We start from the raw sequence: 25,735 nt of genomic DNA on the forward strand, positions 1-25,735 counted from the left end.
TGAATGCCCAATGATGGATAAATGTTTAACTAATTATGAAATATTATGTGGCTTTGAAAAACAATATTTAAAAAGTTGTAATTATATGAGAAAATATTTAAAGTTTAGTATTAAGTTTAAGAAAATACTTAGCCCTGGCCCAGTGGCTCAGTTGGAGCATCATCCCCATGGGTTGAGGGTTCGATCTGCAGTCAGGAGTCATAAGGGAATCAACTGATGAGCGTGTGAGTGCGTGGAACAACAGAACCAGTCTTTCTCCCTCTCTCCCTTCCTCTCTCTCTCTCTTTAAAATAAATAAATAAAAATTAAAAAATTTAAAGTTTAAGATTGAAAAATATTGCACATAGGTTCAAATTTTGAAAATAAATACAACAAATATTGTGCATAATTTTAACTACTTAAACTATATGTAGAAAAAACTGGCAGGGTGAATATCAAAAGGTAAATGTTTTTAAATAAAGGGTTTTGGCATTTTCTTACTTATACTCATATGCTTTTGTATTGGGCAAATGATGAACACTGAGCACCCAGTACTTTCACAGTCAGAAGAAAGACTGTCTTCCTCCACACCTCGAGTATGCAACCCACTGGGTCACACAGCTCTCAGGAAGATCACCTGCATTTGGGGACATCATATTAGGAATAGTAGTTATGATGTTCTCCAGCCTCTTACAGTATTTACATTTTGTAAAACCACTTTTAGTATTCTTTTATAATAACCCCATGAGCTAGGTTTTCCTGCTTTGCAGATAAATAAATAGAAACAATAGAAGCTCAGACTGGTAGTAAAAGGTAGAGCCAAAGTCAGAATTGACCTTTGTCCCTTGTCAATGGACACTATGGGACTATGAGTGCTCTTGTCCACAATTTCATATTTTCCTCTTTCAAGACACATGGTCACATGGTAGGAATGCACTTCTCCACCTCTTGGGGAGTGTGGTTATGTGATTTGCTTTGGCCAATGACGTGAGTAGAAATGAAGTAGTTCGCTTCCTGGTTGAAACAGTGGGCAATTAGTCACAACCTATTCCTACAACGATGGAAATTATGGGAACACATTTAGAAATGAGGCTTCTGTAAGTCTGGGTCATTGAGACCCCATGTCTTCTTACCCGCGTTGAGTACATAGTATGGACAAGAACCAAGCATTCATTGTGTCGAGCCACTGAGATTTTGGAGATGTTTGTCTGCTCAGCCTAAAAACCCATTTTGATCAAAACAAAAATTGTTCTCTTCACAGCACTAAACTGGTGTCTCATATTCCTATCCATTCTAAAAGACAACTGAGTAGTGACTATTTGTAGAAATAGCACATGCTGTCAACAAAAATATTAGAGCAAAATAGTAAAAGATATATTATTTAATTATTTAGAATAATTACATAAATGATAAAGAAGTAGTTGTCTAAGTTCAAAGAGAGATACAAATAACAAATGTAGTTTGAGTAAATACTCAGCACTGTTCTTTTGGTCTTCCTCTTTCCTGCTTTAAAAATAAATGTTGGTTTCTTTCCTTCCTTTACCAAAAAGCCATTCAGGCAGCTCCAGATATGTGGATGATCTGAAGGAGCTGACCCAAGCAGGGGCTAGGCGTGTAAGAAGGAGTGGAGCAGCCAGGTAGGTCAGAAGGGTGGTTACACATGGGGAGATGGAGATAAGGGCATCCTGGTCTCTCACTGTCAAAGGAGGGAAGTGTATTGGAAAGGAGGAAAGCTAGAATAAACCCTGTGGTGTTGGGTTGGAATTGGATGTATCAGTGAGCACTCATGCTTTCCAATATAGTTAAAAAGATAGACAATAAATACAGGATGTGTGTATACATGTATATGCACATGTATACACACATGCATATGTATACACTCATACACACACACGTATACATATATGAATCACTGATTCCCCAGGGCTGGGCCAGGCACAGAGCTAGGTGAGTCTGGAACATCTTTTTTGTGACAGAAAGTAAGAAAATGATCAAAGAATGATAGAGAATGGCCAAAAGTTCCAGTGGAAAAACATAGACAATCTGAGCATCAAAATAAATAACATGAGATTGTACTGCATGTTGAATAAAATAGGCAACCATGAGTCTACACTGACATAAATAAATGAATAGATGAACTAATGAATTTAAGCTCATTCTTAAGACAGGAAATCAACTACTACCTTAAAGGAATGATGGCATTGTAAAACCACTATTTCCATTAAAGTACTAATTAATTCAAGCAAGAAACATGCCAAAGGTTGCTAAAATTTGTGGGTAAAAATTAGATGTGGAATAGGATTTTATGTAGTCTCAAAATATCACCGACGATATATTCATTAATTACAGAGCAAAAAAGAGTTCCTTTATAGTGGTAAAACCTGGCAGATATCATCCCAATCAAGTGATCCAAGTTAATAGCACCCTTTATTTATAGGACAAACAGACATCTTGTGCCCCTGGATAGGATGCATTGGAGTGAACTACAGTATCTGTAATAAAATACAGCCACTCCATAAAATATATAATGGGGGGCCTAATCATGAGGAAGCACTAGCAAACCCAAATTGAGGAACATTCACAAAATGACTCATCTGCAATATTCAAAAATGTCAAGGTCCTGGAGGTTAGGGAAGACTAAGGACCATTCCAGGTTGAAAAGCTAGAGAGACTGATATTAGGCCTAATGGGTGGTCCTGGTGTGGATCTTCTGTTCTAAGGGATGTTGCTAAGACATTTAGCAAAACTTCAATGGGGCTCTGCGTCAAGAGTAAATGGAAGTTTTTCTACTATTCTTGCAACTTTTCTGTAAGTTTGGAAGTGCCAAAGTATTAAACACATCTCTTTTGCACAGCACAACACGTTCCCAGTAACCAATAAAGACGAGGTAGGGAGCAAGGGACACTGTGCCTGGGAGAGGCCGTAGTATTTCTCACAGTGGTGTCCAACATCAACCTGTCATGAAGGCCCACTGTCCCACGAGTCTCAGGGGATGGGTGGAATGCAGTAGGTGGGTGGGTGGTGGGGACTAGTGATGCGATGGATGGGTGAGTAAAGAGGCTTTCTAATATCTGGATACTCTGTTTTTCACTGTCAGGTAAAAGAGGGGTCACTGAGCACAGGCAAGAGGAGGAAGCTAAGGGGAGGGAGGTGAGTGAACTGAGTCCAAGAGAAGCTGGAATCCAAGCAGCTAAACAGAGAGCAGAGTGCTGGTGAGGAAGGTAGAACAGCCCAGGGGTGGAGGAAACTGCACAGGAAAAGGAGGAAGGTGGGGGTCTGAGAAGTCAAAACTGGGTAGTCAGGGTGCAAAACTGGGCAAAAAGAACTCAGACCAGAGAACCGAAACAAAAGTATGTAAAAACTAAAGACACAAAATAAAACTATGTCAAGATGATAAGAAGCGAAAGGTCAGTGGTCCTTAGAGAGATAGGTGGATTATTTATTGGTTAGAAAGTGAGATTACAGAAAACAGAAATAAATTCTGAGCCTGAGAGTTTATGGGAAGGGCTGGTGGATGAGACACAGAAATATAAATTCTAGGAAGGGACAAAGCACAGCCAGAAAAAGTAAGGGAGCATACATAGTTTACAGTATAAAGCCTACACTATGTGGAATGTGATAAAAAAGGTTTAGGAGAACAATCACAAACTAGTATTCAAAAGTGGCAGAAAAAAAACTTAGAGACATTCCCTTTAAAGTTGCATCCTAACAACAAGGAAGAAACCTGTTCCATATCTTATTTTGTAACTAGATGAACATCCAGTGCGCATTCTGGAGTCTGAGGGAGCGAGATGAAAGAGGGAAAGGCTCACCCAAGCGTTCCTAGTCGGGACCTTGGGCCTCTGATCTGACTGGAGGGAAGACACACATGTTCCTTGCACAGCCGGAGGGCATTCATCTGTGCGCCCTCAGTACCCGGTTCAAGTGTCAGTCACCTAGCAGTTACTCCATAAAGGTTGGTTCAAGTATCTGAGGAATAAAAGTTTTTCTCAAAGGATAAAGGCAAATACAGAAAAAAGAAGTCTGGATTATTAGATGAAATCTCTGAGAGAGTATCAGAAGCAAATAATTATAGAGTAAAAAGTAACTTTAAGGCTACCTTTTAAATTTCATTTTGAAACAGTTTGGAACAAACTGTTGCAAAGATTTTAGCCAGTAATTTATCACTGTAAATTGCAGGTCTGATAACTCTTTCTAGCCAGTCTTAAGAGAGTACTATATAAAATTTCAAATAGGCCCTGACTATAGAAGTGAAAATACATGATTTTAGAGAGGGATTTTTTTTTCCTTTTTAAAAAGGCAAAATGAAGAGGTATTCTTTTCTGATAGAAAAGACTAAGATTCAAGGAAGACTTGAATTCAGGAAAGATAGAATCTTGAAAACCACAGAGAATAATAGACCATCCTGAAAGGTAAGGAGGCGGGCAGGGCCAGCAATGGAATTGCTTGTTGATAAAGAAATGCTGGTAGTAGAGGAGAAATGGCCAGAAGAAGCCAGACGTCAGGTTGCCCTAAAATCACAAAGCTGTAGTGGTATCACCACAAGGGACCCTATTCGTCAGGGTTCTTCAGAGATACAGAACCATTTGGATATATAAAAGTAGATTTATTGTAAGGAATTGGCTGACACTATTATGGAGGCTGGGAAGTCCTGCAATCTGCTGCCAGCAGCTTGGAGACACACAAAAGTCAGGGTGTACATTCCAATATTAGTCCAAAGTCCTGACCCAGGAGCACTAATGGTGGAAGTCCCAGCCTGAAGGCAAAAGACCAATGGGTCGTCTCAAACAGTCAGGCAGAAAGAGAGGAGGAATTCTCCCTTCCTCTACTTTTTTGTTCTCTTCAGACCCTCAACAAATTGGATGATGTTCACTGACTGTGAGCAGGACAATCTGCTTTATTCAGCCTACAGATTCAAACGCCAATCTCATCTGGAAACACACTCAGACACCAGAGTAACCTTTATTACGGTGCCCACATACCTGGGCGCCCTGCAATCCGGTTGAGTTGACACCTAAAGTGACCCATCACAGTGACCGACTCAAAGAGGATAGTTCAGGGGTCGTCTGCAAGATGCATCATGTTGTAAACTGAGGTTAAAAGCATTCAAACCTACAATTAATAAAAAAGGACACAGAATTATAAGATCAAATAAGGCTTAAAATAATAGAAGACCTGTTTCCTGGGTGATTTTTTGAAAACGGCTCTTCTTTCTCGGTGGTTTGGCTAGGGAATTAAACCAAACCAGGAAAACTATGAGGGCATGCACTGATTATTAAAGGCCGTCTCTACTACTGAGTTCTGCAAACCTAGAATTCAAATAAATGGTGACAGTAGACATCGTGGTGAGAACGTGTCATAAAAACCTGAAATATTAATTGAATTCCATTCTGCAGAGTGAAGAGCTCTCAAGGTGAATGCATCAATATCGAGCTCAGTCTTCTCTTTCTCTTTAGAGCAGAGTTCACATGCCCACCTCTGGATTGGCTCTGTCTTCCTAATACACAATTCTGGCCAAAGGGCTGGTGGAAGGTACCGAGCAGATGGGCTCTCTTGTGCTCTGAAAGGCTGAGGTGGACTGACTCCCTTGGGAGCCGTGTTTCAGGAAGGAAGACCAAAAAGACATCAGAGAAGCCAGAATTCTGTACTGGATCATGTAGCAGTTCTTACTAAGGAAAACCCTCAATTCAATGGGATCGTGAGATCCTAAGGTAGAAGAAATCTCCCGCATCTATGTGTTCAACAAGCAGTTATTGAGCACCTACTATGCGCAGAGCACTGTTGTTAGCACTCAGGCTCTGTTCCCAGCTTGGGATGCTAAGCAGAAGTGATTGTCATCAGTGAAGTGTGCAGCTGAATCATCGTGAGCAGGGGAAGGCAGACAGTGAAGGCCAAGATGAAGACGGGAAAATGGCTCTTCTCTGTGTGCTAAGGCATTGGAAAATTGAAGCTGGAGTGTTGAGATGCATAGATGGTGCACAGTTTGCAATTGGAATTCACTGGAGGAAGAGGGGAATCTTCATTCTGAGACAATTTTTAAAATGGACTTTCTATTTAGAGCAGCTTACATACTACTACAAGACAGGATGATGGAATAAACTTTTAAGGTCATCTCAGATTTAAAATTCTGTGTACTTATGTTTCCTATCTTGATTTATTTGTATGCTGTTTCTTTTCTTAAATGTGCTTAATGCTTAAAAGGGGTAAGTCACTGAATTAAGCAGCTTGAGGCCCAAATAATGAATGAGACAAGACCTCTGACTTTAACAGACTCATAAAAAAAAATTTTAAAAAGCAAGTGCCCAAATAATACTATATTTTAAAATTGTTACAAAAACAGTAAAGACCCCCACAACTAAAAGCTACTTCAAACCAGGCAATCAGTAAAGCTGTGATAGATTGACGGCAACAAGTCCCCCAGGCTTCATTCTTCCTATCCACACCCACTGCAACGTGGTTTCACAGTTTTTCCATACGGGTTGGAGTCTAGATTCCAACCCTTGAAACCGAGTCAACCTATGGCTTGCTTCGGCCAATAGAAAGCAACAGAAGTGAGGGGTGTGCCAGTTCTTAGCCTAAGACCCAAGGGGCCTTGCTCGTTCCCTGTTTCTTTCACGACCCTGTCATCACCATGAGGCCCTGCCCAGGCTACCTGCTGCAGGAAGAGAGACCCTGTGAAAGCAAACACAGCTGCCTCAGCCAAGGCTATCCTAGGCCACCTCACGGTCGGCCAGCCCCTCACAGGTGAGAGAGCTCTGCCAGGATCAGCAGATCTTTCTGCCATCACGTAGTTGTCTGCAGACGCAAGGATGTGGGTGAGCACAATTGAGACCACAGAACCATGACCTGTAGACGTGTGAGGCCAAATAAACGTCCGCTGTGGTGTGCTGCTACGCTGGTTATTTGTTACTCAGCTTTACTGTGGCCGTCGATAACTGATACCAAAGGCTTCCGGAGATAAGGATCTTTCTTTCTTTCTTCTTTCTTTCTTTCTTTCTTTCTTTCTTTCTTTCTTTCTTTCTTTCTTTCTTTCTTTCTTTCTTTCTTTCTTTCTTTCTTCCTTCCTTCCTTCCTTCCTTCCTTCCTTCCTTCCTTCCTTCCTTCCTTTCTTTCTTTCTTTCTTTCTTTCTTTCTTTCTTTCTTTCTTTCTTTCTTTCTTTCTTTCTTTCTTTCTTTCTAGTAGTAATCTTTCAATAAAGCCACCAAGAATGAGGAGGATTGGGGATGATGATAGGCAGTACAAATGGGAAGCATTTCAGGCAAAAGACCGAGTATGGATAAAACCATGGAGAAAGCCCAAGACATGGCCAGAGAATGCCCACCACCCAGGTTAATGAAAAGGGTTCAGGATTTCAAAATGACCACTCTCGTGATAGCAACTCTAAGAAGGGATCTAAAAGGGTGGCTATCCTCTAAATAAGCAGCTCTACTGAAAGAGGGTGCATTCTGACACAAGGCCCCTAGATGCTGGGGCTGGGGGACACAGTTTGCTCTCCCCCCGGCTGGGCCGAGAAGATGCAAGAGATGGAAAGAGTCCAATCTTGCAGTTGGCACCTGTTTTAACACGTGCACCTGGGCAGGGCAAGGAAGCAAGCACTTTCTGAAATGAAGATAATGTGACTGGATGGTGGGACCGAGAACTCGAACAAGTGAATACAGATGTTTTCACTGAGGCAATTTTTTTTTTATTTCCCTGGAACTTAGAAGTACTCGAATCAGATTTTTGTACTGGCTTGTTATTTTGCCAAGAAATTAAATTTAGGAGCCTGCAGGTGTTACTGAGATGCTATCACATTGGTCTGCTTCAAAAATCTTTGAGGAAGTAGGTGGCATATGAATAATCAATAAATAACTAATCCCTTCTAAAGAAACTGGAAGAAAAACAAAAACCCAGTGTTGATGTCCTCATATCGATTGTTTGCTTTTGTTTTATGTTCCCCACTCCCACAGCTTCCTGTAATTGTCAGGATGCTAGGTGACCTTTCTGTGTTCAATTACCCGAAAGAAACATGCAAAAAATGAGTGCCAGAGGAAGAGGGAGGTCCCTGTGCTGAGCGTCTTGTCAAAATAACCACCCCTAAGCTCTTTCCTCTTTCTGTGGGATATGTGATGCTTGTTTGAAATGAACAGAAAATGAAATGGAAAAAGCATACAGCTCTGAGGCCAGGGAAAATAGAATAGGGTCAGGGACAGCGAAGCAAAAAACATCTCTCTGCAAGTAAGAGTCCCAGTGTCATTTTTTGAAATACAGTGGTTCTGAATGGTCCGTTCCTGGGAATTCTTCAAACACCATTCCCAACTCAGATACTTCTGTCAGGGAGCTCTCAGTAATGAGATCAAGTTATCTGGCCCAACCCCTGACCATCTCCAACCCAGTGATATCACAGGCAGAGCCTCTTACATAAGTAATGCTGAAGAGAATAAGAAAGATGTTTCGAAGATATTGCTACTCAGTCAAGTGTCACACAGCACTTTCTCTAGCGAGCGGAGAAAATAATATTAATTTCTTCTCTTATTACTTTATTTGCATCTGATGCCTTAGGTGTCTAATAAAAGCTACTTTATTGCCCTGGATTATTTCCTGATTTTAGTAACTATTTCATTTCACTATTATGGAGATTGATAAGAGGTGCAGGGAGTGACACAGGAGAACTTCAATTCAAATTATAAAATTTCTCATTTGCAGTTTGGGCAGCAAGACAAAACGGCTCAGCACCGTTTCATAGCCCGCCAGCCAGAGACCGCACTGGCAGGGAGGCGCTCCATGGTCCTTGACCCTGTGCGTGCCAGAGGGCATCGTCTGACTCTGTAGAGAAACAACTTAGAACTTAAGAACCTTTAGTGGGAGTGAAAAGAACACAGCAGTGTGGTGAGCAGGTGAAGGGGACAAAGAAGGATGCTGTGTCTATGTGAAGGAATCTAGGACTCGTTTGTGCAGACTGGAGATTAAGGCTTTGTGTGGTATCCACTCACAGAGTGCCAGAGCAAGAGGGATCTAAGGGATTATAACCTTCAAACTCCTCACTCCACCAAGGGGAGTGAGGCTAAGAAACTGAGGCTAAGAAAGGAAAACATGTTTGCCACACAGGTGTTTCGCCTCCTAGTTTGGGACACCATTACACCATGAGCTTTGTTTAGAGTCACCCATGTTTCAGTAAGGGCTGCCCTTCACTCCCCATGCACGCATATACTCACAAGGTCTCACTAGCCTCAGACTTCCAAGCGCTGAGCTATTCATCTCTATCAGGCCACCCCCAAAGCCAACCACCCAGAAGAGCACACATCAGAATGCTTGCTCAATTTGACACCTCAGTGACCACTCCAGGAAACTGGTAGCATTAAAACAATAAATAAATAAGTAATCCCCTCCAGAGAAACTGGAAGGGAAAAAAAAACACAGTGTTGACTGCTTCATAGTGACTGTTTGCCGGAAGGGCTCCACCATGCCAATGCCCGTCACGATCTGGCTGCCCAGACCGCACTCTGTTAAACTCAGACCCAAAGAATGGCTGCACTACTTCGAATCACCCTCCCTTTATCTCAGCTGGTTGTTGATCAGAAGAAAACAAACAGCCTTGGCTAGGTGGCTCAGTTGGTGGGAGTATCGTCCCGAACACCAAAGGGCTGTGGGTTTGATCCCTGGTTGGGGCACACACGGGAGGCAACCGATGCATGTTTTCCCTCACATCAATGTCTCTCTCTCTCCCTCTCTCTCTTTCACCCCCCTTCGTCTCTCTCTAAAAATTAATAAACATGTCCTTGGGTGAGGATTAAAAGAAAAGAAATGTCCTCAGCCTTCCTGCATGGGACACCTTCTGTAGGCCACCAGTCATTGAAGGGATGATGACCACAGAGTTCCTCAGTGGGACTCATAACCCCAGCCATCTGATCACAAAGCCTGGGATTCCAGTCTTCGGGCACCAGCCTGAACAAGGAATGAGTGCCAGGACTGCTCATAAAATGAGACTTCATCTCTTGCCCACAAAAAGGGCATTGTAGCCCTGGCTCACGATATGGATTTTCAGGACTGAGACAGTGATTCTTCACCCATGCCAAGGGAGCAACTACTTTTTTCCTAATCTTTTTTTTTTTTTATGAATAATCCTTTCGTTTTGCCTGTGGATGACGGATTCTTCGGCGTACTAGCAACCTTATGTGGACATGTGGGACGTGGTCTTGGGAACAGACTTCATGGTATCTACCGTTTCCTCATCACCTCCTTGACAAATGCTTCTCTTCTCCAGTTTCCTTGTGAAAGAATATCAGTTATCATGTCTTAGCTTGAGATGTTTGATTTAAATCTCTGATTTATTTTTACTCCTGTCCCAATGCCAGCCAGTGTGGGAGAGTTGAGACATGTTTTCCTATGCACTGAGGTGTCAGAGAAATGAAAGAAGAAGCAGATTTTTCACATCAGTCAGTTAAAGACTAATTACAACTGTGCTTTCCAGCAAACCAGTGATTGTAGGCTAATTTTCAGTTATGAAACAGAAACTGAGGTTAATGAGGCTAATTGTGTTTACCAGCATTTTTGAACAAAAGAAAAGAAGCCAGCTCAATTTTGAAGAGAATTCTTTGTCAAGAACAAATTGGAGAAAATTGCTACAGTCGTGTCAGCATTTCCTAAACCTACTTAGTGTCACGCCCAGGAAAGGAACACCCTTGAACACAAGCTAGCAGTCCAGAAAATCAAGTCCTAGACAGGGAGGCTTCCCCAATCCAAAGGGCATTGCTGCATCACCGTGATAGCGGAAATCTCGAAAGCAATACAGTGAGGAGACATTCAAGTGGCCACCTGTCAATTCTGTGCCATTGTGTAAGGGGGAGAGGCAGAAGGAATCGTCATATGCTGATGTGAGATAAACCAAGATATGGCTTTGCTGACTTCCAAAGGTTGGGGGAGGTGACACAGGCAAGGAGCCACCTGAGAATTCTGCATCCAGTTGAGACTGATGTGCCCCTGTCACCCTCACTGTGAGGTGACTGCGGTACTGACTGCCTCCTGTTTGAGCTCATCCATTCTTCCCTACAATCCCACCAAGCAAGAAGACTGGTTCTAGCAACTCCTAGGAAAAAACAGCTGTCAAAAAGCCAGTTTCCTGAGGCCATGCGCAGTTTACCATGTAACAGAACAAGCATCGACTGAATATGAAGTTCGTGGTAAAAAACAAAATGCTCCTGTGAAAATGTATCTCTTCAGGCTGGAATTGGAGGCAGGAGGAATTGTGTATATTTCCCACGCAGGCTTTCCCCACTTGCTCTGAAGTCGCCCTAGGGCAGGGTTAGCTGTGCTCTGGACCAGGGTGGCCTGTGGCCACCAACATCAGCTTACTTGGGTTCTAAATTTGGTTTCCAAGACCTCAGTGTCTCTAAAGAGGCCTGTGCAGCGAGTCCTTCGGGGACATTAGGCGGTCTCTAGTGGGCAGCAGCTTTAAAGAGGACAGCAGTAGTTTGAGATACATCGCAGTGCCTATTATCACTCTGAACAACAGGCTCTGGTTTAAAGGAGGTCTCGGGTTCTTCAGATGGTTTGTAGTCACCAAATCTGTTGATACTCATCACGATGGTAATGGGGTGTCCCCGATGTAGCCGGGGTTCATTGGGCACATGCTGTGTGCCTGAGGAACGCAAGAGAGAAAGACGACTGGGCTTGCCCGGCAAGGAGGGTTCACTCTCTTCCAGGCTGACCGCTCCCACCCACCGCTGACAAAATTGGGCATGAAACAAATCATATGTTTTAAAAGACTGTCATATTGTGTTTAATTAAATGCTGTGGTGCAAGATACAGCAAGTGCTGAACACATTCAGAAAGCAAAGATCACTCACATTCACCAGGCTCAGTTCCAATGCAGCCTCTTTGATTCCGTTCATCTCTCCAGTCCAACGGTTTTCAACCAGTGTGCCGCAAGATTTTCCAAAGCAGACAATATCTGACTACTTACTAAGGGCCACTGACCTCTTTTCTCTTGGACTGTCAAATGAAAAAAACAACAGCCAACACAATAGCTACCTGGTGTGAATGAATCAAAGTTATAAGTATTTTTTGTCAGATTAGCCAAAAAATGTATTTTTTTGGTGTGCTGCACAATTTAAGTAATTAGTTTATGTGTACCATGAAATAAAGAAGGTTGAAAATCTCTGTTCTAGTCAGTCGGCCCCATTTTCCTTACAGTTCCCAAAGCACAGGGTTGCAACCTTGGTTTAGTGTGAATTTCACCGTGCCTTATTGGCAATACTTGTCTACTTTACTAATTTCTTCTTTAAGTTGTGATTTTTTTGACAGGAACCTTAACTGATTTCTATATTCTTCATAGCACATAATACTGACATAAAGCAAGCACTCAAATATTTACTAAAATGAAAATGTAAGAAGGGGAGTTATTTGTGTTTTCCAGAAATTATTGAGGAAAGAGTTCTAGATAATATGAAAAATAAGTGAGAGCCACAAGATCTAGAGGGATAGGACTTAGGTGAGAGAAACAGAGTTTGACTCTTTAAGGAAGGGGAGAACAGATTGAGCAAATAGAGAAAAAATAACGAACTTTGTGGATGAGGGGTAGAGATCAATAACGGGGTAGGGATTGGTAATGGGATAATAGATTATAAAGGAGAAAGTTGAGACAGGTTTGGGAGATTGTGGAGACACTAGTTTAAGTATAAGAAGCTTAAGTTTGCCCAAATTCAATTTATTGATCTCTTACATCCCTTTCTGAAATGCATGAAGGTGTTTCTGAAATGGACTTAGGTGAGCTCAGAAAGATGTTTATGCCTATGAGCTAGCGAGCCTCGGTGCCTGCTACCCAGTGCTTTAAAGGCTTAAGCCAACAACAAAGGTTTAGAATTAACCCTAAGTACAAGAAAGTGCTTTGCCAAAGGTCAGGCCAACAGGCTGTTTATCGTGGGGATCCTCGCTGTGTTCGCATGCGCGGAATAGCTTGGCCACTCTGATCAGGCTAGTTTGACTGGCATACTAATGTGGTCTTGGCTCTTACGATCCGAGTACCGGCTCACCAGAGTCAACAGCGGTCACCAGTCATTTCCCACTGTGGTTGCCATTCAGAAATCAGGGTACAGATTTCACATTAGGTTTTCCTACTTTCTCATGGGATCTACATACTGTCTCAGTGCAGGAGAAAACACGCGCATGACCCTGATGCTTTGTAAAGACTATGTAATCATCCAGGGATGGCGGGCCAGTTCCTTTTTCTGTGGTCACAGGCCTGAGTGTGAACATCCCCATTCATGCAGAGGGACATTTGGTCACAATAGTGCTTTGAGGTCACTTGAATCCTCGTATTCTACTCAGCCATGTCCAGGGCTCTCCATGGCAGAGCTGGCCATGGGTGGCTCCCAGTGGGCACAGAGGCTTAGCTCATTAACATTTTATGTCTATGAGATAACGGCATTTTGTTTTTGAATAGAAAACTAGCGCAGAGTGGCACCCAAATTTCCCCATGTCTGGGCATTCCATGTGCTATTGTTTACAAAATTATTACAAAAAGATGCATTCTTGCTGTTTTATAGGGGGAGGAGGAGGACAAGGAGGGGGTAGATGAAGCCACCACCACCCCGAGGTAGCCTGACGATTTCTCCTATTTTACAATCCAGTGTTCTAGAAGACTATCTAGTCTCCATCTTTAGACTTAGAATTTAAAATTATCACAAAAGTTGAGAGAAAGCTATGAGAGTTCCCAGGGCAGACTCAGCCCATATGCACTTTCCAACCTGCCTGCTCTCGGCTTTGCAGCCTTGATGCCACTCCCCAGTGATGTCACACCGTCTGTTGCCCCCTGCACACCCCTGTGCTTTCCTGCCTGGCTCCCCCTGCCTGGGCTGCGGCTCCCCACCCTTGGCCCAGTGCCAGAAGTGCACAGCATTCCTGAAGGCCTGGATCAAATACCACCTTTTCTGGGAGGTGGACAGAGATTGTCATTCCCTTCCCAGCATGCCCGCTGCATGGCGCTTTGCACATTTCTCTGTTACCTGAAGTGTAAGGTTGTAATAAAGTTTGCGTTTTGATGACTGTCCCCTGCTTACTCACGAACCAAGTACAGGCACGAAATGGGTTCACTCTCCTCATACAGTATCTGGCATAAAGTGGGTGTTCAGAAGCAATGTTTACTACATGAATCAATGAATAGGTAAGTGAATTAAACAGCAAGGTTAAAAAAGGAAAGAGATCTCCATTTTCACCTGAGTGAAATTCTTTCTAAATAGGACAAGGATAGCATTTAGTACTCTGTAGATTCTTCTAGGGCCAAAACTACTCTTTGAGCATAGAACTAAAGGCTTTGAACTCAGCCTTAGAGGAATTTGGTAACTGATAGGACAGAGAGGGCCTAGAAAGAGATAAAGAGAACCAAAGGCGCTCTGTTACCTCACTTGGGAACGCAGAGAGCAAAAGTGCTGCCTTCACAGAGTGAACTCCTCTATTGCTGGGCGTCTGTGTGCTTCGCTGTGTGTGAGTGCACTCACGTGAGGCCACACGCCCACATGTGAGGGTGATGTGTGCACATGGGGTCGGAGGCAGGGCATGACAAAAGGGTGTGGAGCACATGGAGAATGAATCTGAGTAGAGTTAATAACAGATATTCTGCAAATATAGAAAGCACTTGCACACTGAAAATAATGATAACAAAATACCAAAATTGAAGAAAATTTGCAGATTTCCAGAGACAACTTTAACCTTAGTCATTTAAAAAATGAATACAAATATGTAGTGCCTGTTGTTGCAAAATATAACATCCCACTCTTTTCCATAGTCTCAAGTATATTTCTTTATATTCTGCCATTTTCCAAAAAAAGACTTTTTTTGTTTGTTTGTTTCTCAGGTTAAAAGCAGGGAGAATTTCTAGCAGTCTGGGCTGAGTTCTGCCTTCTCGGCATCAGCGAGGTGAGGGCTCGGCACCAAATGATGTCTCAGCCCACACGTCAGTAAGCCCATCCCTGGCAACAAACAGGAAGCATAATGTTTTATTCTAACATTTTGGGGAAGTGACTATAGTAAGGAGGCATTTCCAAGTCCTAATGATTTCCGGAACATGGAAAATTTGTCTGTTAACAAATATTCTTTAATTTCCCATACAAACGTGTACCTAGAATTTCATTTTAAAAAAGACCCGTCCTCACTAACATACATTATTCAGTCCAATAAGATTGTAGATGAGTCCAGCGTGTCATGTAGGGAAGAAATTCATTCATGTCTACTTTACACTAACAAACCCAATCAAAACACAAGTGTTAAAGAGATTATTTTTTTTACCCCTCCCTGGTGTTGTCGTTATTTTTCCACTGTAATTATTTGAATAATTGACTAAATTCTCAAATTCTCTTTTTATATGTAGCTGTAGATAAAAACTTGTTTTCTCTGAAAGTAAAATGCTTTCAAAAGTGTTTTCAAATGTCTTCTAAATGAAGGCCAAAAAAGAATACGGATGTAGACAGTGGATGAACTCAAAAAGAAAAAAAAGTGTTTTGTTGGAAGACAGTTTCAAGTTTAATTACAGAATCTCATGATTCAAAGGAACTTGAGACAGCATCTGATAGAAGCCTTCACTGAAGTTTTGAACCCTAGCCCAAGTGGGCGTCAGCTTCTATTTTGCTCTTCTAATGACAAGAAGTACAAGACAGCGCATCTTCCTTCGTTTCCTGAAAGTTCTCATTGTTTAAAGCTCTGAGTACAATCTGCCTGCTTGAAATTCGGTTCTAGTTCTGTCTAGTGGAGCTACAAAAACTCCCTCTTCCACATGTCAGCTTTACCCACCACCTGCAGCCTTGAGTGGAATTAACGTTGTCAGGCGTGTGCCCCTCAAGAAGTCATGTCCTATCTGAGTGATCAAATCCAATTGTGAAAAAAACTGGGACAAGGTCATGGTCAGCACCAATGAGCTTCTGAGAACTCCGTTGGTAGGCTCCTTTGTCCAATATGGTAGCCATCAGTCATTCTGATTATTGAACCGTTAGCCATATATGGTTGTCTGAGTTGAGACGTGCTGTGTATATAAAGTGCACAGTGGATTTTGAAGACTTGTATGAGAAAAGAATATAAAATAGCTCACTAATTTTCCATATTGGTTATATTCTGAAAAGTAATCATTTCTATATATTGAATACATAAAAATATTTTTATTAAAATTAATTTTATTTTTTGTCCTTTTTAAATATAGTTACTAGAAAATCTAAAATCATAGATCCTATAGTCAATACTACTTCCACCATAGAAGTTATCACAAGTTGTACTAAAATATATTATATGTGCACGCAGGTGTGTCTAGCATCTGTCTCTGTAGTCACGTACGAGCTCCAGGCAGAAGGGGATCTCACCTCACTCACATTTACATTCCCAGTACTCAGCATGGTACCCAGCATGTAGAAGCCACAAAAAATTGTATTGAATGTTTAAATGAGTGGAGTTTAGCATAACTAGGGCCAATTTCTGTATCACGAGAGAGTCCTCAAACATGTAGTTCTGAGATCTGAGTATTTAACTGAGGAGCCACATACAAATTAGAGATTTGGTTTGGCATTAGTGAAGATAAGGCCAAGACATGCCACAAAATGCAGAGAACAAGGGGTCAGGCTGCTGGTAGGACTGGAAAAAAGCTGAAGTAGGAAAGGATGAAGTAGGGCCTCGGGCAGCCTCGTATTTGTCACATCTGTAAGTAGCTGCTTGCCCTTTTAGCAGTACGTCCTATAAAAATATGATGTTAGCCACATATGTGAGTTTATAGAGAGAATCATAGAATATATCCTTAAGGAAGCACCATTAAAGGGACATCCTAAAGGTAGGACAGAGTCATCCAGGTGAAGACTAGGAGAGAAAACTTTTCAGCTGTGTGAAGTCCTCAAAGTGAGAAAGAACTTGGCCACATTCAAGTAAATGAAAAAAGACCAATGGAGTCAAAATATGGAAATCAGGAGGAGGATGGGCCAAGATGAAGCTGGAGAAGGAGTCAGAGGCCTCTTAAGAGTCCTGTACATCAGGTTAAGGAGTTTGGACTTTAAGTATATTGACTGTCAATTGAAGAATTTTAAGCTCAACCGTGACATGATGAAATCGGTGCTTTTGGGCTTTTGTTTTGTTTTGTTTTGTTTACAATTACTCTAGTAGCCATGTGCAGAATGGACTGCCTGGGGGGGAAAGAAGCAGGGACACTAGTGAGTCTACTGTGGTCAAGGAAGGAGTGTGGGTATTTAAACTTGAGAGAATATAGATGTAGACAGTGGGTGAACTCAAAGTAAAATCTATAGATTGGATAGAGTGTATGATGAAAAATAGAGATAAAGGATTGCTCACTTGGAAAGACGAAGGTATGTTCACTGAGTGGAAGAAAACAGACAAAGGAGCAGTGGAGAGAAAGATCAACAGGTACACTAAGAAAGTCCAAGAACTGTTCTTAACAAGTCGTCCATATCATGACGGAAAAGTGTCGGGTTTGGGCTGGAGGTCAAGGGTGTGTGATACGTAGATAGTAATAGCTACAACCCTCATACAGATGAAAATGAGCAATCTTCTGTACCTCCCCTGCATTAACAACAGGAACTAAGGGGGCTGCCTAGTCCAGGATAACAAACCACATCATAAAGAATATCAAGAAGAATCCTTTGATGGCCAAGGTTATGTCTGAGAGTATGAAGGTGACCTGGTTGTTTCTGAGCAGGACTGCCTGACTTATGATCAAGAGAATATGTGCTCCCCTGAATGTATTGTAATAGGACTAAACCTGGAGGCACTGAGGCTGCCCCACAGCCTTTGTATTTGCCTTCCAAGCTTCATCTCCAATGTTATAAAATTGTTCAGAATTCTGAACCTAACACTGTAGAGAAAGCATTAGGTAAAAGTGAGAATACTAGAAAGCATCTTCTTGGTAAGCATGAGCCTCCTGGGAAACTTATAAAAACTAGATTAGTTTGTACTTTCTAGTTGGTTAGAAGAATACCCTCCTGCCCAGGCATACCTAAGTCCTTTCTAAATATCCCAATATGTTTAAAATGATCGAGTCTTTCCTATAGTCGCAAACAATGATCCATGGGAAGAAGGAAGCAGCACCAGGATCCAATTAGATGATGGTCCACAGAAGACCTTGAGTGATTACAGAGGAAAGTACCGCCCTGTATACATAAGGAGGTCCCTTGTGGGCCCATTTCATAGTTTGCAAAATCCTCAGTTCCCATTGTAAATGTGTCCCAACATATCCCTGGTTCCTGTCTGCTTTTGTCCTTCCTCATGTTCTTCAGTGAGATACCAGCTCCAAATCCAGATATTCTTGTCTTCTGGAGACAGAGTGCTGCCCTACCCTCGTGCTTTTAGTAGACCTGTTCCCCTCCCCACAGCCCCCTGACACTGACACTAGCTGTTGGTATTATTTCAAAACCTCAGGTTATGTATGCGGTTTGGTTCACTGTGCTGTGTTAAAAATTCAAGTTAACTATGCCATCCGTGTTCTGCACATTCACCTCTCCTAGGTAAATACTCTTTGTATTTAATAAATAAAGGTTCCAAATTGCCTATGAAAAATGAGAAAACATGTCAAGTACACAATAAGGACTAGTTAAGTGTGAAATAGTACAGAGGAAAAATGTTTCAAAGCAGACAAACTGACCTAGATTTACAGTCAATTGTTTTGTATTGTTAGGATTTCACTGATGACAGTATTTGTTCCACGCTGTCAAGGCTGATCTGCCTGTTATGCAATCCGTTGATCTACAGACCAGAATTAATTGTGGGACTCCACAACCTCTGTCAAAGTGCCTAGTTAGAAAATACAGTTTCCTATTGCAGACCTTTGCCGATGTCTTCTAAAACTGAAACTCAAGAGGTAACACACACACACACACACACAGAGACAAAAAGAGAAAAAGAAAATAAATCCATGGGAGTCTAGACTTGCCAAAAAGAGTTGGAAAACATGCTTTTCTTATATTTCACAGTGATCTCACATATATTACACGTTTAAAATGTTTCTTAAATATCTTCACTGGAATAATTTTCAGTAAAATTAAAATGTTATAAACTATTTTTAAAGTAATTTGGTTTCTAACCAGTTTTTAATAGCACAGGTCCATCTTTTATTCTACTCATGAAATAGAGCAAATAAATAAATAAATACCACTTGAGTTGCTTTGCAAAGATGCTGACTTACCTATTTTTAATTTAAAGTCAATTTAATTAAATTAAAGTTGCATATACACATAATAACTCAAGAGGTAAGACTGAAAGCAGGGCCTCCTGTGTTTCATCTCTTCACCCCAGTCCTCCCGAAAAGCAATCTCAACTCTAGTCAGGTTTCCGTTGTTCTGAGGTTATCACCATATCTCCTGGGTGTCTTATAATACCATGTCTTGATTTGTTAAATTTAGAAACTTTTCTATTGAATTCCAAATGTGAAAGGAAGGTCTGGGTCACTTAGGTTGCCTCCTTCTCCTCTTCTTTCAGCATTTGATAGTTAAATTGCTTTGATTTTTTTTCTTAGCACTTCTCTTTGTAGCTTGAAATGCTATTCTATTTCTTGTCCCATTGACTTTCTATATATTTTTGATGCTGCATTTGTAAGATGAAGATATTTGTGTCCTACCTTTCCCCCACCCTTTCTCCTACTCTCTCCTCCCTCATTTCAGCCACCTACCCGTTGCATTGCCAAGAAAAATCCTGTTTACATCATTATGATCATGTAAATTTTGTTCATTTTGTTCGTTGCTCTATTAAACCACAGGCCTGGCTTACATTTCTTTCTTTGCAAACCTCACTTCATGATCCCAGAGTCATTGGTAGAAACATTTCTAGCAGCCAAGTTAAAAGCATTTTATTCCATTATACTCAATCAACTGCATAAAGTCAAACAACTTCTATTTTGCCTCATAGTGAAACCACTGTGCTCTTTCTCTTTTGCTTATATTTTTGGAGTTTCTAATTTTTAAAAAAATATTTTGTTTGCATTTCAGCTTCTAGAATATCACCAAGTATGTTCAAATTATTCTGAAAAGACATATGTCAATATTTCTACTCAGAATCTAAATTTTCTTTTTATGTAAGGGGAATCATCTACTGGATGAATCTTTGGGGGTCAAAGCTCAAGTTTCTATAATGGCAGCTCCAAATGCCTATAGCCCACTTTCTAATCGACTCCACTTCTAGACCATGAAACAGTACCTGAGATATACCCACCAGATTTCCTTACTCAGGATTTTGACTTGAGAACTGGTGACTCAAACAGATGGAGGCCATGGAGCATGGTGGCAGCAGAAGCCAGAATACTGAGTTTTTGTGGACTCCACACAGCACTGCGAGGGCCCGGGTCCAGGGCCAGCAGCAGCAGCAGCAGCGAGACAAGCCACACCATCAGTTCTCCGTGGTGAGCAGTGTACTGTCCCACCAGACCAAGTTGTGACCTAATCTTGACAATGCTCTGGTTGCTGTTTAGCCGCTCTTCTTTACCCTTCTCAATCTGATTTTCGGAGTCTTTGATATCTAAAAAGATTTCTGTTCTAACATTCCATTTAAGTAGGCATAAAATTTTAGGTTGAACATCATTTTCCTCAAAACCTTGAAGTTACTTGCTCACTGTTTTCTAGCATCCAAAGTTGCTTCTGAGAAGATTAATGTCAGCTGTATTCTTTTTCCTTTGTGGGTTTAAAAAAAATAATAATGTCTGATAGGGTTGTGGGTCTTCTCCTTATCCCTGGTGTTCTGACTTCATGAGGCTATGACTAGATAAGAGTTTCTATTATTGAAATCAGCATTTGGTGCTCTCTTTCAATGGAAAGATCCCAGTTTTAGGGATCTGGGAAAAATCTTTTTCTTACTGATTATTTACTTACTTTTGTTTTCTCAATTCTTTCCTTTTAGGAGGTTTATCAATTTAATATGAACCCCCTGGATATTTCCTTTCCCCATGTCATTTATCTTTTTTTGAATTCCTCTGTCCCATTTTCCTGCTTTCTTCTATTTTCTAAGAAATTTCTTACATTTAATTCTTTTATTGATTTTTTTCTATTTTGGCAATTGTGTTTAATTAGCAGGAGACTTCTTTTCTCTTGTTCTCCGAGTATTTCTTTTTCATAGCATTCAAATCTTGTTTTATAAGTATATTTTCTAATATATGAGCTTATTACTTAGGAAGATTTTAAGCAATTCTCTTTCATTTTATGAACCATTTCTTTTCTCCATACCCTTCTGTTGGGTTATTTGGGTTCTGGTAGTTCTCATTTTCTCTGTGCTTTTTAGCTATCCATTACTAGTTACACAGAAGATTGAGTAATAGAAATAGTATTCCTTTGGTACAGGAAAACTGTGTCTTGCCAGTATGCCAGACAATTCAAATTTACAAAGGTTTCCTATTTGCTGGCGATGCAAAGTCTGTGAAATTACAATTTATATGTAATTTTTCATAAGAATCTCAACACAGAATGGTGGGATGAAATCTCATGGTATAGCTAGAACATAGACACAAAAAACAAAATATATTTCATCTGAGCCACACCCCAGGCCCATGATTAAAATGCTCTTAGTTTGCAGGGGACTGAGAATCACCTTTTCTTACTGCCTCCAGATCTCCCCCTCCTGCTTCTCAATCTAGTTACAATCTCCATCAGTCAGCTATTAGCTACCTGAGTTAACGACACTGTCTAGGTTGGTGTCTTTAACAGGTTCTAGGTCACTAACTGCTTTGAAAATCTGATAAGAGCATCAGCTTTTTCCTACAGGAAAAAAATATGCATATTCAAAATTGCTTGCATATAATTATAGGGATTTCAACCCATCCATAGACCTTGTGACCCAGAAGTTGAATACCTTATTTGAAGTTCTCTTGTTTTTTAAATATATTTTATTGATTATGCTATTATAGTAGTCCCATTTTTTTCTCCCCTTTATTCCTCTCTGCCCTGCATTGCCCCCTTCCACCAGCACTCCCACCCCTTAGGTCATGGCCATGGGTTGTACATATAAGTTCTTTGGCTTCTCCTTTTCTTATACTATTCTTAACCTCCCCCCGTCTATTTTGTACCTGCCATTTATGCTTCTTATTTCCTGTACCTTTTCCCCCATTCTCCCCCCCTCCTCCCCCCCCACTGATAACCTCCATGTGATCTCCATTTCTGTAATTCTGTTCCTTTTCTAGTTGTTTACTTAGGGTTTTTTTTAGATTCACTTGTTGATAGTTGTGAGTTTGTTGTCATATTACTGTTCATCATTTTGATCTTCTTCTTTTTCTTACTGAGTCCCTTTAATGTCTCATATAATAAGGGCTTGGTGATGATGAACTCCTTTAACTTGACCTTATCTGGGATGCACTTTATCTGCCCTTCCGTTCTAAATGATAGCTTTGCTGGATAGAGTAATTTTGGATGAAGTTCTATAAAGTCTAAGTTTTATAAATTAGAGGACTACGCAATGGGCAACACAAATATTTAACTGTCAGATTCCTACTGACAGCATTACTCTGAAAAGTTAGCAAAGAAATATAAGATTACTATGTAAAAAAGTCTTCACAATGTGGAGATTGCTGGGGGGAGGGAAGTATAAGAGGACTAAATGGTAATGGAAAATGAATATAATACAGACTAAATTAAACAAAATCTTCAGTCAAAATCTTAACTCTGATAACTAGAGTTAAACAACAAAACAAAACAAAACAAAATAAAGTAATTTCTAACTCTAGAGCACAAGAGTTAGAATTATAGCCTTCTGCCCTGATTGGTATGGCCCAGTGTGTTGAATAATGTCCCGCAAAGCAAAAAAGGTCACCGGTTTGTCTCCTGGTCAGGGCACATACCTGGGTTGTGGGCCAGGTTGCTGGTTGTGGGCATGCAAGAGTCAACTTATTGATGTTTCTCTCCTTTTCTGTCTCTCTCCTTCCCCCTTTCTAAAAAATAAATAAGTAAAATCTTTTTTTTTTTTTTAATTAAAGCCTCCTCCCTGACAGCAAAATCTAAGCTATATGAAAATGTGCATAAAAATTAAGTTTCCACCTGACTTTGCACCTCTAGACTGGTACTAAACCAGTTTTCCTATCTGGTGACACAGAGGACATCTCTCTGGAACTGGTGTGCACATGGGGCTGGGGCTGGTTCACAGAAGGAGCTATGCAGGTGGGAAGGCAATTTCACAGAATCGCGGTAGCTCTGGCCCAGCTCAACTGTTTTCTCTGAACTCTTGTCCCTTCACTTGTCCCTCTGAAGAAAACATTCTACCTGGTCTGTTTTCTACTCTTTGTATGCTGAGGGATGGGGTCTTGCAGTTTGCAAAAATGGAGCTTTATGATCAGAAATTACATCTTGATCAAGGGTCACTATTATTCTCACAAGTAACGTCAGAGGATATAATTTCTCTTCTTGGAGTTTGTGCCAAGGCATCAAGATGAAAAACAGAAACTTAAAACTGAATGTCCTTGCCCGCTTTTTCTTCTACCTGGAGGAATGAGTTCTCTGAAAGCTACCTAATATTGCCCTAATACACCTTAACTTTTGTATGGTGAAATGTATGACCTTTGTAATTCATTGAGGAGTAACCACTAACTAGGTATGAGAATGCATTTTGAATTGCTAATAAAAAAGCCCATACAACATACCTATATTAAGATGTACGTGCTAATTTTCCAGCACACACCTTGCCTGCCCAAACTACTTAACCACCATGTTACAAAGGTGTCTGCTTGCCTTGGGTCACTGCTGAATGGCAAAGGCCGAAGACCTCCATGGAGTGATTTGGCTGTATTTCACCACCTTCTTGGGACTTTTTGTGCCAGAACCAGGAGATATTGACCTTTTATAATTGAGGCAATCTTCTCAAAGGTCAGCCCTGACAGTAAACCCTGTAATTGGTGTGGTCGGAGCTGCTGAATCCCTGGGCCACGTCAACTCAGAAGAGTGTTTGCTGTTTCCTTTCACTGCCTTATGGACGGAAGGTCTACTCAGGCCACCTGGAGTGTTTCTCTCACCAGCCAAGGGGAAAAAAATAGCCAAACGGAATAGCCACCTTGAGGGCAGAGGTTCTGTCCTTTTCCATCATGGTGTCTATAGTATTTAACCCAGTGGCCATAGTTTCGTAAGGGTTTGTTCACTTGATGATTGAAAAAACAAATGAATGCATGTTCTTACGATAAATAGGTATGAAATGCCAGCATTTTCCCAGATGGATGTACCAAATTTTACCATTTCCTGAAAACACCAGTGGCATCCTGTCATTTGTGCCTGAAAGCCAAACAGGGAGGTAAAGGATCCCACAGTCTTCTACTGAGCTCCCTTCAGGAGGGAGAGCCTGTTTTGTGCCTTTGTAACCACACCTCTCAATATATGTCACGATTCTTATTTCACAGATGGGGAGACTGAACCTCAGAAAGTTACTTTCCAAGAACATAGGGGTAAGTACAAGTGGATCTGGGATTTGAGATTCCAGCCTGTCAGGAAGTGACATCTAAAGATTTCTCCATCCCACAGTACTGGGGTAGCCTTCTGAGTGGTCTCACTTGTCCCCACGGGCCTCTAACTTCATTCAAACTTCCCATCACCTGCAAACATGGGAGTGAGGCCTTCACTAGGCTCCAGCTCAGATGCAGCATAACCTAAGTGGGTCTGGAGTCCTTTATGGCTAGCTCTTTGTTGAGTCAAATTTCATCGAGGATGAACTTAAGTGGCACCTGCCCAAGATCAGAGCTAAGGCTGAGGGGGTAGAGCATGCAATAAATGTGCGAATTTGCAGACAGCTTCTTGGGTGTACAGCACTACAGTGATTCTCCCATTGCTAGAGTAACAGGAGAGCCCAGTTCAGAGCGTCTTCCCCAGCCTAATCCTAAATGTATCCAACGTCCTTCAGAGGGAGAGGTCCTTTGTAATGGGAAACACTCCTGAGTCTGCTACTTGCAGAATTCCATGAAATCCCTTGGAGATGATCAGAAGTGAAGACTAACCAAATGCCAACTGCAGGAACTACTCAGCCACTTGACCAGGAGCTGCAAATGTGGGGCCCCCAGGTGAGCTGTCAGTCCTGAAGGCTGCTGAATGACCCAGGGACTCCAAGCCTTCTTCCCCCAAGGGTTGGGTGGGTGCAGGTGACTCACTCAGAGGGAGTGCTCACCTCCCAGGCATTCCAGGATGTATAACAGGAAGTAAGGTCCTCCTGGGAATATGACTCATTAGCTCTCTTTCAACCAGACTGGGATGATTTGGTCTGGTTCCAGTTCAATCCAAATGCACTTTAGTAAACAGTGTTTTTTCCTGAAGATTGCCCATTGCTGTCTTTTACCTCCCTTGCATGTGGCAAGGAGAAATAAGATAATATATTTGCAATGCTTTGAGCTCCTTGGGAAAGCAGCCCTCTCTAAGTGTATGATATTAATAATAGCAATATTTCTGTTACGGCAAAGACAGGCTGAGTTCATCTTTCATGTGTCCTTTAAATTCATTTTCCCTGCAGCTGCCTCTCCTGGTAAAATGGTTCTGAATGAGCCATACAAATCTCTAGTTTTAAAATACTCATTGGGGAAAAATGTTAGTCTGTTTATTACCGGGGAGGGGAATATTCTGATGTTTGTATCTTGAAATAATGGGGCTCTGGTAGGTCAGGAATGGGAGAGCAGTTAAGCCCCAGGTAACAGAGCTGTGGGAGAGACAGTGTGAAACCGCAATCCGGAGTAGCACTGCCCACCATGGTGAGAATTCAGGCCCACTACTCGCTAACCTATGTGAGTAAGTGACAGGAAACTCATTTCTTGGGAGTTATGAAACACAACAAGTGTTCTTGCCTTAAGAAAACAGACCA

At 41.4% G+C, this 25,735-nt stretch overlaps 1 pseudogene; it reads left to right on the forward strand.

Moving 5' to 3' along the window:
• Positions 1-20,201: 20,201 nt before the first annotated feature.
• Positions 20,202-25,735, forward strand: part of LOC112311049 (T-complex protein 1 subunit zeta pseudogene) — a 92,304-nt pseudogene continuing 86,770 nt past the window's right edge.

The sequence above is a fragment of the Desmodus rotundus genome, chromosome 7 (assembly GCF_022682495.2).
Source record: "Desmodus rotundus isolate HL8 chromosome 7, HLdesRot8A.1, whole genome shotgun sequence".
Taxonomy (NCBI): Eukaryota; Metazoa; Chordata; class Mammalia; order Chiroptera; family Phyllostomidae; genus Desmodus; species Desmodus rotundus.